The sequence below is a fragment of the Dermochelys coriacea genome, chromosome 1, assembly GCF_009764565.3.
Source record: "Dermochelys coriacea isolate rDerCor1 chromosome 1, rDerCor1.pri.v4, whole genome shotgun sequence".
NCBI lineage: Eukaryota > Metazoa > Chordata > Testudines > Dermochelyidae > Dermochelys > Dermochelys coriacea.
This window is the reverse complement of record NC_050068.2, coordinates 153,605,772-153,619,402: the sequence shown is the minus strand read 5'-3', so window position 1 is coordinate 153,619,402 and position 13,631 is coordinate 153,605,772.

Sequence of the window (13,631 nt, the reverse complement as noted above, 5' to 3'; positions counted from 1 at the left end):
CAGCAGCAGCTACTGTTCTTTAAGGCCCATCTACATTTATTATGGTTTATTTCATCCACTTTATACCAGTGTTCAATGTGCTGAACCACCAGTGGAGTGTTAATAAAAATCAGAGTAATTTCCACAATACCTTACTTTAAAAATGTCTAAACCACACACCAACTATGGGAAAGGCACTTTCCTCTGAGCACTAGCTCAAAGTTTAAAATATCAAAAAAAGTCCATTCACATTTTACTCTTATTCAAAAAGGGCAAAACACAAAAACTTAAAACTCTTCCCTCCCACCCCAGCTATCACTGAGCAAACAGGTTCAAATTTCAGACCAAATGGTCATAATCTCAGTTATAAGAGCTAGCCTTTGCCCCTGCCTCCCCCCATGGTGGGTACCTCTCATTTGGTGTAAATTAAATACAAAGAAAATGTTAGTTTCCATTAAGGGGGAGGATGTAAATTTCTAGCCCACTCCCTTAAACTGATCAATGCAAAATATTGCAGTGATGTGACCTAGACATTTTTTTAAGCACCCACAGTACAGGGAGAGAGTCTGTGCCTTACAGATTCTGAATCCTTCCCATAGTCAAGCCACTTAGAGGAGGGATGGCCAACCTCTGGCTTGTCAGAAGTTAATATGCGACTCCTTGTATAGGCACCAACTCCAAGGCTGGAGCTACAGGCGCCAACTTTGCAATGCACTACAAGGTGCTCACTGCTCAAGCCCTGGCTCTGCTCCCACTCCACTCCTTCCCACCCCCTCCCTTGCCATGCCCTTGCTCCCCCCACCCCCCAAACCTCCTGCATGCCACAAAACAGCTGGTCAGGAGCTGTGAAGAGGGAGGGAAGGGGAGTTGCTGGGGTGGGGGGGGGAGGGCAAGGAGCTGATGGGGGGGCTGCTGACGTATTACTGGTTTCAGAGTAGCAGCTGTGTTAGTCTGTATCCGCACAAAGAAAAGGAGGACTTGTGGCACCTTAGAGACTAACAAATTTATTTGAGCATAAGCTTTTGTGAGCTACAGCTCACTTCATCGGACTACTGTAGCTCTTTGGCAATGTACACTGGTAAACTCCAGCTCCTTCTCAGGCTCAGGTTGGCTACCCCTGAGCATAAACAAGGCTCTATCACTGCTGTCTATCCTGAGCCACTCTGCATAACCTTTAGATTAAATTCCCACAAAATATCATTTCCCCCAACTGCTAAAGGCAGCTTAGTGCACAGTGGTGCAATCACACTAGACAGAAGTCTGTTACATTTGCAGGGATGAGGAAGGAAGGAAGAAAGAAAGAAAAATACTGTTTCATCTAGAAGTTAAGGCCAGCTCTGATTATAAGTGCCTGAGAGAGGCATTTATAATGGAAGTGCCTTTTGATAACAGCCTCAGGTTTGACTTGTCTAAAACAACTTTGGGTTAAGTTGTATTGTAGAGCAAAGTTTTAGGGAAAATTATATAAGACAATTTAGTTGGCCAGTCTTATTGCCACTCCTGCCACAAAATCATAATCCAATACATTCTCTTGCTCTGGATAAAAATCCAGCATTACAGCATCAAACCTAGAATAGGAAGAGGAAAGATGATTCAAGTTTTTGAGCTTAAATTACTAACAAAGGGAAGAACCAAGGTAAATATAATTAAATCATTTGAAACTTCTCATCCATGAAAGTTGCTCTTTAAGGCTAGTTGATGCAAAAGAACGTCAAAACCAATTTGCATTAACTGTATTGTAAGGATCCACTAACCTACACACTTAGGACAACAGCAGCAAAAAATAGTACCACACTATATTGCTGAAGGCAGCAGCAAACCTATTTCATGTAAATATACAAGATGCAATGCCACATTTCATTCTAAATTCACACATCCAGAAGAGCATTTTTGAAGACTTGAGTCTGTTCACTCTGCACCAAACTTATCAAGGACAAACACCCTTTTAATGCATAACTAAACTAAAAGCTGTATTGTAGTAACTGATGCAGCTTCTAGTCTGTAAGTAAAGATACCTTCCTTTAGTTTATGTAGAGCATCCTTGAATATAAAGAGCAAGTTTTAAACACTCACTTGGAAAGACCTTATTTGTATGTATAAAAATCCTTACACTCATGAAAAGTCAGGTTGGACACAGATTTCAAAATTAACTCCATATCTGGTAGTAAAGGACCAGTCACTTATTACAGATGAACTAGAAGAGGGACAGATTGAGATTCCAAAGGTTCATTCCAGAAAGATAATGTGATAAAATTTAATAAAAATAGACCTAGGGACAAAAATAAGAACTAGACACGTCTATGTATCGACACAAAAATAGGGAAATGGTTCCTGACATAACAGGCATTCTTGCAACATAATGGAATGACAAACTCAGTGGGACACTAATATGTGGAGACAATTGCACAGGAAACAGACTAAATCATAGAGATGGAGTAGCAGTGCTATGCTTAGAAAATTCCATAGACTCCTACAGGGTAATGATGAGGAAGACCATACTGTAGAATCTGTATGGATGCAAATTCCAGGCCACAGGAATACAAATATACTAGTAGGGTCATAGCAGCAAGTCATGAAAAGGACATTGAGGTTCTGATCCAAAGCCAAATGAAGTCAATGGTACTTCATTCCTATTGACTTAATTCTGCTTTGGATCAATACAAGAATATACAATATAGAGGGAGATCAAAAGAGCTAGTAAGTCTAGTAAAATAGTAATAATGGGTATTTTCAACTACTGCACATAAAACTGATCAAATGGCACAACAGGACAACTTACACAATCCCTTCTTGAAAAAACTAATTCTAAAGCACACAAGAGGAAGGGCTATTTTCAATATAGTCTGAAGTAACACACTATTTAGAGCAAGAATAACTCAACTACTAAGTGACCAATGCATAATTAAGTTCAACATTCTTGTGGAGGAATCGTACCAATCTAGTATAGCAACTGTAAACTTAGAATGAGGGGTTTAAATTAAAAATGAGGAAGCTAAGTCAAAAGGCCCCAAAGAAAAAAAACATCAAAATCTTTGATTGAGCATAGTCTGAATCATCATTCTCTTAGAGTCACAAAAGGTGTTCACACCACTGAAAAACATAGAAGCAGGAAGGTGGCTGGCTGGCTGGGAGGGGGAGTCAAGTTATATGGCCTGGGTTAAGGGTTCCTTTTAAACCAAACCAGTTATTCAAAAATGGAAATTTAACTGAAGTGATGACAGAAAAGAGCATAAACTATGGCAGTTAAAATGTAAATGGAAATTAGGAAGGCTAAGAAGGAATTGGAAATGCAAATAGCCAAAGATGTACAAACAAAAATTCTTTAAGTATTTCAGAAGCAAGAAGCCTACACAAGAATCACTGAATTCACAAGTCTACCAGGGAGTAAAGGGAGAAGTTAAATAGGATATGAACTTCACAGAAAAAAGTAATACACCATTCTTCCTCACACTGGATGCTGGGCTGATACTCAACTCAGACCTACCCCTTTCAGGTAAAAAAGATGAAGCACTGTCAGAGACTGATGGTGCTAGAGTAAATAGATGCATTAGAGAGCAACTGGTCACCAGGATCTGATGGTATTCACTCAAGAGTTCTGAGGGAAATTAAAAATTAATTGGCTGAGCTGCTGAGAAAAATATGCAAACTTTCATCAATCACTTGCTATGCCATAGGATGGAAAGGTAGTAAATCGACAACCTATCTTTAAAAAAAAAGATGGTAGGGATGATCCTGAGAATTGAAGACCTCTGAGATTCACTGCAATGCCAAATGGATTGAAATAATTAAAAACAGAATATTCTGTCTCTAGAAACGTATGGTAAGTAGAGCTGGACATGATACAACAGGGATGACCTAGTGCAATTTCTGTAAAGGAGAACTGTGCCTTTTCAATCTACTAAAATATTTTGAGCAGGGCAACAAAACAGATAAACACTAGTTGATTGTTCATTTGGAGGTTCAAAAAAGCCTCCTGCTTTTTTTCACCATAGGAACCAACCACTGATTGTGGGGGTTAAGTAAGATGGTTTCTCATTTTGTATAGCCCACAATATGGTTTCTTGCAACTTCCTCTGAAGCATCTGCCGGTGGCCATTGTCACAGAAAAGATACCAGATTAGATGGACCCCTGGTCTGAGGCAGTATGGCAATTCCTATGTTCCTAAATAGATGATACTTCACACAAAATATCCACATTCACGCTGTTGCCTTTTTGTTTGGTATTGTTGCAGTCCATGAATGTCTATTTGATTTTGGTGTTGCCCGGGCTGCTGTATTTTCAAAGCTGAAATCAGATTTATATAATGAAAGTTTAACTATTCAAATCCCCCTCTGTTTATCAGTATTGACATCAGTCACCTGCTGGCACCCAGTGCTCCTCCCATTTCCATTTTGAAATGCTCCAATGTTGCTAACAGGATGGAATCATGCAATTCTCAGAGCACTGGTGGTGGTGGTTGGGGGTGGGGGAGGGAATGGACAAGCACAGTGGTAAGACTGTTAGGTTCTTTCTTCTGTAACTTTACTTCAGCAGCTTTATAAAAAAATATTGTAAACAGTAAGAGAGAGCAAAACAAATATGAATAATGTAGAATAAAAATGTATGTCATCAAGGGTGCCTTGCATTAAAAACATCTTATTTGTGGCCTACATGATAGTCTATGGTTCTCTCACCCCTACCACTCAAGGGCATACACTTGTATTAATCTGGACAGCAAGTATTAATGTGTAACAAATGCATATTATACCCACTGACCTGTTCAAACCAGCTGTTGCTGGTTATTGAAAAGGAGACACAGATTATACAATTTATTTGGTCACATAATTTACAAACAAAAGGAAAGATCAAAATTTTTATCACATGGTTAATATAGTGTCAAAATTAGTTCAAAGCAAGTCCAGTGTTAATGCAGCACAATAGACAAGATTATAAGAACTACAGCACTGGTCATTAAAAATGACAAGAGAATTGTGAAATATTATCTTCAGTTAATATCTCCAAAGATCTAGCCGTACTGGAGACTCTGACAGGAAGCAGATCATGTTTCAGAAGCAAGGTACTGAAATGCCAATGTTCCTACATGAGTTTCCACTGCTCAGTTGTAGTACAAGGCTTTGCTTGCTATGAAGTATACATGCAAGTTGAATACCAAGAGGCTTCCATTTAAAATTGGAAGCTTTAACAGTGGAGCTCTAAAGAGATAAATTGCTTTTTTTTTTTTTTTTTTTTTTTTTACACCTTCATAAGGGCATGTTGTGAATTACCAAATTTTAAGCAGGGAGACTGTGCCATAAAGTATGGCATTCTTTGAAAGTTTACCTACTGGTATGAAAAGGAACAGGCCTATTACAATTTTTTTTGGACTATTTTACGAATTAGTCTTAGGATGGTCACAAACACTGTGGGTGATGCTTATTTGCACACACACACACACACACACACACACACACCCGCCCACCAGATACAAGATCTTACTAACAGATATGTGAAGTCTACTACTTCACTAGCACTATCTCCTCAGTCCAAGTGTAATTGAACAGACCCTCTGTAGTGATTCAGAAGTGTCCATGCACTTCTGTGCATTCCCCATCCAGGAGTAAAAAGAAAAGGAGTACTTGTGGCACCTTAGAGACTAACAAATTTATTTGAGCATAAGCTTTCGTGAGCTACAGCTCACTTCATCGGATGCATTTACAATGCAATGCATCCGATGAAGTGAGCTGTAGCTCACGAAAGCTTATGCTCAAATAAATTTGTTAGTCTCTAAGGTGCCACAAGTACTCCTTTTCTTTTTGTGAATACAGACTAACACGGCTGCTACTCTGAAACCTGTCATCCAGGAGTAGTGGTGAAACAATGGATCTTGAGTGAAATGTAGGAGATGTGTGTTTGAGGGAGATAAATCAGAGCTAAATGATTCAGGGCAGTGGTTCTCAACCAGGTGTTCATGTACTCCTGGGGGTACACAGAGGTCTTCCAGCAGTACATCAACTCAGATATTTGCCTAGTTTTACAACAGGCTACATAAAAAGCACTGGTGACATCAGTACAAAAAAAAAATTCATACAATGACTTGTTTATACTGCTCTATATACTTGCATTGAAATGTAAGTAAAATATTTATATTCCAACCAATATGTTGTGATAATTATATGGTAAAAAATGAGAAAGTAAGCAATTTTTCAGTAATAGTGTGCTGTAATACTTGTATTGAGGCACGAAAGACAAATCATACTCCTGACAGGGGCACAGTAGTCTGGAAAGGTTGAGAGCCACTGATCCAGAGAGCCCTGAGAAAGTAAAAGGCCTTATCTTCAAAAGTATACACTGTAGAGATTATAACGGTATCTATACTTATTACACAAGTGAATATGAAAAATCTGAGCATGAAAAGTGATTTGGGCCATATGTTCAACTGGTGTAAAATGGCAGGTTGTGAATACTTGACAGGTTTCAAGCAGCTCATTGATAAATCACTACACTTATCTTTTTCACAAGTAAAAGGAAGTTCACAGTTTAAAAAATCTGATTCCCTTTAGCACTAGAGATTACTCCTGGGGAAACTGACTACTGGCAAATGGGAAACATTTGTGGGATTTTTAAAGTTTTGAGTTGCCTTGATCAAAAACTTTCCGTTTTCTGTTTAGCACATAAAACTGAGTGGTAACTGTAAACGTACATATATTGGGGGCATCTGAAAGAGTTTAATTCTTATCAATACTAATGGCTGGTGCTGCAACATGCACTCAGACACCATGGTGGTGGGTGACTTTATAAAAATATAGAGCAGATTCTTATTCTTGCTAGAGTTCATGCACTTCTAAGGGTGGCTTGTTTCATAGTGTGGTTTGTTTTGTACATCAACACCATAAACCAACACAATCATTTACTGGGCCCCACTTCTTCTGTGCAAAGTGAATGTAAAATGCTACTAAACCAGAATTCTTCAGTCATAGGACACAGCACGTTTCACTCACTTTGTACAGTCCATTCCAGATTCTGGCCCTAGCTCTAATGGTGCAAAGCTGGCTTGTAAGAAGAATCCACAGGAGGCATTTAGACATCGGTGGCTCTTCAGCACTCCCCCTCGGGTCCTGGCCTAGGCGGCAGTCCTGAAGGAAAGTGGGCATGGCTGGAGTATTTGCATTCTCTCTGATCGCAGCAGCTGTGGGCAGCCAAATATAAATTAGACCAGCCTTTGGGCTGTTCTAAGGGAGACTGGGGTCCAGTCTGGCCCCCAGCTGGCCTCAGGATCCGGGGACCATAGAAACTTCAAGCTACCTTTCCCATCCCTGTTCTGCACGGAGCACAGTGCAATTGAACAGAGAATCTGATCCCAAATCATTATAGTGGATGCAAAGCATAGGACAATCAGGCTATTTTGCTTCTCACACAAAGCACATCATCAGGTTTACTTCTGTCTCCAAGATGCTTAAAGCTGATGTGACTATATTTCATTTGCAGTTCAATACATCCACAACAGAACCTCTCAACTAGCCTGTTCTTCAGCTGAGTCCAAATTTTTCTTTATGCTTTGCTGGTACTACTTTGGCCTGTAGGGTCAAATGCCATACACATCATTTGAAACCTATCTAAGGAACATTACCAAACTACTCTGAAGACAGTCTATAGCACCATAATACAAATCTATTCTAGGTTATTCTACAGACACAACAATCTACATTGACAGTAATCTTTTGGTTCAAACTGCAGAAATGTTCAGAAAACCACTGCTAGACTTTGCTTGAAATATAGTGAGATTAGTTACATTGCATGCATAATCAATGTAGCAACTTAAAAATGCTCAAACTGTGATCTGTGGAACATAGGTTTTTCATATGGTACTAACCCTCCTTTCCTTATTTCCAGCTATTCAATTGCTTGGACAACTAAAAATATATACTTTATGTTTATTCATGTAAACAACTGTGGTTTTCACAGGGATGTTATGTGATCTTTGCAATCTTGCATGCTTCCTTGAGATCAAATGGCAGGGGGAGGAGCATGCAGGTTGTAAATGGGAGGAAAATAATCCATGAGACAGTCTATTAAGTGGAGGTCCCAGGTATGAATGTCTGACAAACCCACTTTAAGTGACCCACAGGCATATTATGTGTGGAATCAGAGTTCAAATGATCCAAGATCTTTGCTCCATGGGCTAATGGGAGGCAGATACTACTATAGCGGCCCATAGGTGGGTGGAAAAAAGTCTTTGCCTAGAAAATTCTGCAGCTGCATGGATGTTGAAAGAGGGAACAAGCTCAGTTGGCTGTCAGACCACTGCCATGTTTCAAGTAGTAGCGAGTCTCGGTAGGAGTTTCAGGATGCAAGGGGTAGAAAGCGTCAAATGCCCATGGTTAAAGCCTCTGACCCACCCATGGCTGAGTCCTAACACCCTGTTTCCATAACAGGTTCAGCTGTGGGGTGCAAACCATAGGAGAAAGCCTTATAAAGCAGCTGGATGGTGGCTTGAGGATACCTTTGTGAAGACCTACAGAGAAAAGGGCAGACGAGAATGACTTACACAACATTCGGTGGAGATTTTTCCTACCAGTTTAGGAGGGGCTCATGGGATACACAGAAATTCCTGCTTAGATAGGAAGATGGTGGCTGAGAGAGCTTTGAAGACACAGGGTTAACATGAGAGGAGGTGTCGGACACTGAGGTTCAGTGAGGTGAGGAGAATGGACTCTTGGAACTGGTAACAGACATGTGTGGAATAGCACCACTTTTTCCTGACCCTTTACACTTGCCCAACTTCTGTCCCTCCCTCCCCAGTTAATTTGCTGAAAAGTTTGATTTTTATGATCAGTTAATGAAACAGGTTCTGCTCCTGCGTTTGCAGTTAGCCTGGATAATCCTAGGCTTTGGGATTTGCTTTCAAAAAGGTAAGGACTTGGAAGCTTCTCTCAGTTTTTTTTTTCTTTTAAATACAGCCAAACACAGCAAGAGGTACCTAAGTTAGACACAAGTTTTATGATCCAAAAGTGGAGAACTAGAGAAGCCATCATGGATCTACTTGCCAAGAGACAGGAATTGCTTGAGAATGAAAAAAGGAGGCTTGGATTAATGAACTACTTAAATTTAACATAGTGCGTAGCAGCACTAAGATATTAGATTCCAAAAAAGCAATTTTTGAGATAGAGAAATATCGTAAGATCCAATAGGAAGAAATTGTTATCACAAGTGTAAGAAGCGGCTAGTTCATTGTAAATGAGACAAATCCTAAGAGATAGAAAAACTACCATTTGCCAAATCACCTAAAATACCTATTGATAAACAGATAATTAGAAATTTACAACTATACAAATCAGTCAGTCCAGATGTATTCTAGGATATAAAAATACCTAAATAAATGTACTATATTCCTGAAAAATACTACTGAAAAATCATGGGAAACTAGGGGTTATCAGATGATGTAACAAGAGCAAACGTATCAATCTTTAAAATAAAAAGAGAATAATCCTGGCAATTTAAGGGGAGAAACCCAGAAAGCAGAAATGCTGAAGAGATGGACAAAAATTGAACATGATTTCAATGGAATAAAGCAGCAAAAAAAGCCAAAACAATTTTGTGCTGCATACACAGAGGCATCACAGTAAAATAAGACAACTCTCTACATGGCTCAAGTGTAACCATACCTGGAAGTACAAATTCAGTTCTAGTCTCGTCATTACCAGAAAACCATCACAGAGAGTCCAGAGAAGAGCAAAAAAAAAAAAAAAAGGTCTTGGATGCTGGAGCAACTGATTTACATGGAAAGATTAAATGCACTAAATACATATAAATTAACTGGTGACTAAAGGGGATATAAGTGTACAAATTTATAAAGATGCAAATATGAGGACAGACATTTATCACAGTACAAAGGATGTAACTAGGAGTAATAGAATTACATTAAGAAAGGGAAAAATTAAGATAATCATCAGAAAGATGTCTGTCTTCCAAGGGAAGTGATAGAAACCCCATTGCTTGGGACTTTTAAAACTAGACAGGACAAAATATTAATAGATCTGTAATAAGGAACAATCCTACATTGACAGGGAGATGGACTGGATGACCTAATTTTCTTTCACCAAATTTTATTGGTTCTATGACATGGAGATTTTGGATAAGATTTAAGACTTATTTACTTAGCTCCATTTCCACTTTCATGACTCACCATTCATTCAGAGACCAAAAGATGGATTAAGTTAGTACAGTATTTTGTGAGATTTTGTTCAACAGTGACAGTGATTTTCTATGCTAAGCTCTACTTAATACAAGTTAGTCTAGAAGTTCATTTAGTTTCTGTCAAAAAGTGGCTTTTAGTTACTAAGCGGTTCGAGTTCTAAAGTTGAAAATATAATTTGCATACTTAAAATTTGGCAGAAAATTAGCCCTTATTCAGAAGAGATTTTTCTTCAAGAGTTAAGTCTGTTCTTAATTCTTTTGATACCATTTCCCCACCTACATTTAAATACAGGTGCTCCGGATGTGGCTTCTGGTTTAGGCCCCAAATCCAGCAATGTAATTGATGTGGTCAGATCCCTGAAAAGCCCAACTGATTTAAAACAGGACTCCTCACAGAGGAATTTATGTAAGTCCAGTTAAAGTCCATAGTGCTTCAATGGGCACAGAGGTCCACTCAAGAAGATCAGATTGCAAGATTGGGACCTTTGACTTTAGTGTCCTTGGGACAGGAACTAGGTCACCTCCAGATCCTTCACAGCACCTCACACATTTTAAGCACTAGCATTTATGTCAGCACAATTCTAACTTTAGCCTATAAACTGCTGCTGCAGAGGCAGTACTGAACAATGTTTCTTATGGGAAAGAAAAATAATGGCTACTTGGTGTTTTAAATGTGAGAGAGTCAGGAAGGCAGTTTAATAGTTAGAAAGACACCAGACATTTTGGGTACTAACTTTAAAAATAGTTAGATTGTGTAAAAACTGACAGTGCCAATTACAGTGGATTAAAGCCCTTATTGCACAGTAGATAATTTTGCTAGTCCTTATTAAAGTGGAGGCTCAGTGCAGATTAGTGAAATTTAGTCACAGCAATCCCCACCAGCTGTGGGGAGAGGGCCAGAAATGCCCTGAAGCAGAGCTAGGGCATTTATTGTGCTCCTCCTTGCCACTAGTAAACCTGCTGCAGCAGCTATATAGTGGCCCCACTTTGTCTGCACAAAGAGAAGTGGAACAGAGATGCTCATCTGCGGTAAGGAATGGAGACCTTTAGGAAACCATCTTGCTGCCACCTCTTTGCTTCCCTGCAGCATTCAGATTACTTGTGTGAATAAAGAGAAGCTGGGGAGGAGGGAGAGAGAGAATTGGGGTCTCTCTCCCCTGAGCTCAGAACTTGCAAGAGTCTCATTTACTTTCACTTTCTTTCTACAGAGATCTTAGTGAAACATGGAATATTCACAAGGTAGTGATTTTTCTAAAGACCTCTGCATCTTTGCTCCAGATAAAAGGCTGGTCATTTCTGCGACTGTGGGCACAGCGAGAGCCTGAGAAACGGGGAGCTGGGAGGATGAAGAGCACAGTTACATGTGCTCTCTGTTTCAGGGCACTACACAGTGCTGACATAGAACTCCCACACTGGCCCAAGGGAAATGTGAGGTCTAAGATGGTGGTCCCATTTCCAGCAGACTTAGCAAATAACAATAAAGGAAATATACTTTCAATGTGGAGTTGCAGTTTACCAAATTTTGGGCTAGCAAGATTTTACCGCAATCAAAAATACATAGCTATCTAACTACTACTCTGATCCTTTCCTAATCTCACTTCTCCCTTTATTTATACAATTTAAAAAACTTTAAATCGTAACATTTTTCTAACTTGTTTCTAACAATGCAATGCCAGCATTGCAAACTTTACAGCAACACTTAGATGTTAAAAATTATTTTAATAGGAATTATATAAAAAAGAAAAAACACCCATATATTTTAAATCATTTTACCAGCATGCTTATTACTGGCCAAGGATTTCGAGAGCTTGGAAAACCAATTACAAGCATATAAAAACCAAAGCAAAACCTAAATAAAGTAAGTTGCTACAGTGCTACAGCTACAGTGCTAATCTAATTTCAGCCAATTTAGCTTTGGCAGAGTAGCAAATCTGATTTGCTATGAGTGCAAAGTGTTATTAGGAGGGTTTTGGAAGAGTAACTGCTCTTCCTCAGCATATATGCTGAAACATACACACTAGGCACAACAGAACGATTGAGAAAGCATACAGTAGAAACCTCAACTCATTTTCCTTAATTGATTTGTCTCTTAAATGTTCAGTTTCACTCTGATAAGCGTCCCCACAAAAATGGCATTGCAGGACTGCATGTTTGTGTCTCAATTTCCACATCAAAATATAATAGTTTACAAACAAAAGTATTTATTTCCCCTCCTAACCGCCAGTCCTGCAAACTCATTCAGAAATCTCAAAGTCAAGCTGGGTGGCTTTCCTTCTTGTGCATCACCACCAGTAATACAAATCCTGCAGGTCAAATTATGCCCTCACTGAACTCTGTAAAACCCCGTTTTCTTCAATGGGTTTACACAGGGGTACTTGATAAACTCTGAAATTAGAACTTAATACTCTTATTGATGCATGAGGAGGAATGGAGTCCCCATTCACCTGTGTTAACCCTGCAGTAACAAGAGTAAAAATTTATTTTAGTCACTAATGGTAGCAGAATTAATCTAAATACACAGAGGGAGAACTTCTGTTGGGTAAAATGCAGCTTTTTATAGATACACTTTAACCACACATTACCACCACATAACATGACCTATGGATGTTCAATTTGTATGCATTTAAATGTCAAATTGTCAGGAAAATGAGAAACTGTTTTATTATTTATTGGCTCTTATTTTATGGAAGACCAGAGATTCCCCACTATCTGTTCTAAACAGAAAATATCATCCAGAAATTACTGAAGGGGAAATTAAACTTTTAGGCACTTTGTGGATGTGGTGCCATATCAATATCGAGGTACTGGATACAGCCTGAAAATGACCACTGCCATATTGCTGCAACAGTAATATGCATATTAAACTTTTTGCTAGTACAACATTTGTTACTTAAATTAATACAACATAAAAACTATTTTGCCCAGAGTGAAGAAAAGATTTTTCTCCTCAGCACACTTTCTATAGCTATCTATTTTGAAAAGCAAACAACATAGGCTAGCTTTCTTCAAAGTGGCAGATGCAGGATAACCTCAACTTGCCATCTGAAAAATAATTGCTACCAGTCATTATTCCCCAATTCAGGAGAGGGGAAAAATCACAACCTTCAAAAATCTCACAATCTCACAAATCTTTTTACATGTCTCTACAATCATTGCACTGTTAAAATTAATCACATTTGGCAAGGCTGAACTAGCACATTACATGTTTTTACCTAAATAGAAAAAAATGCACAATCATCTCTGAGACTGTGTGCTTAACAATAATTACTGGTCCAAATAAATATGAACTATTTCAGCTCTAATATGAAGGCTAATATTTTGAGTTATAACTTCCAGTAAGTATCCCCAAACATACGTGGGAAAACTTCTCCCAAACTTAACAAGTTCAGGCAAAATGGTGGTATTAAAAAACCATGAAAAACTGAAGTAAGTTGTTGAGCACTAAAGAACACATGGAAGCACAAAAGTGATCATTGCT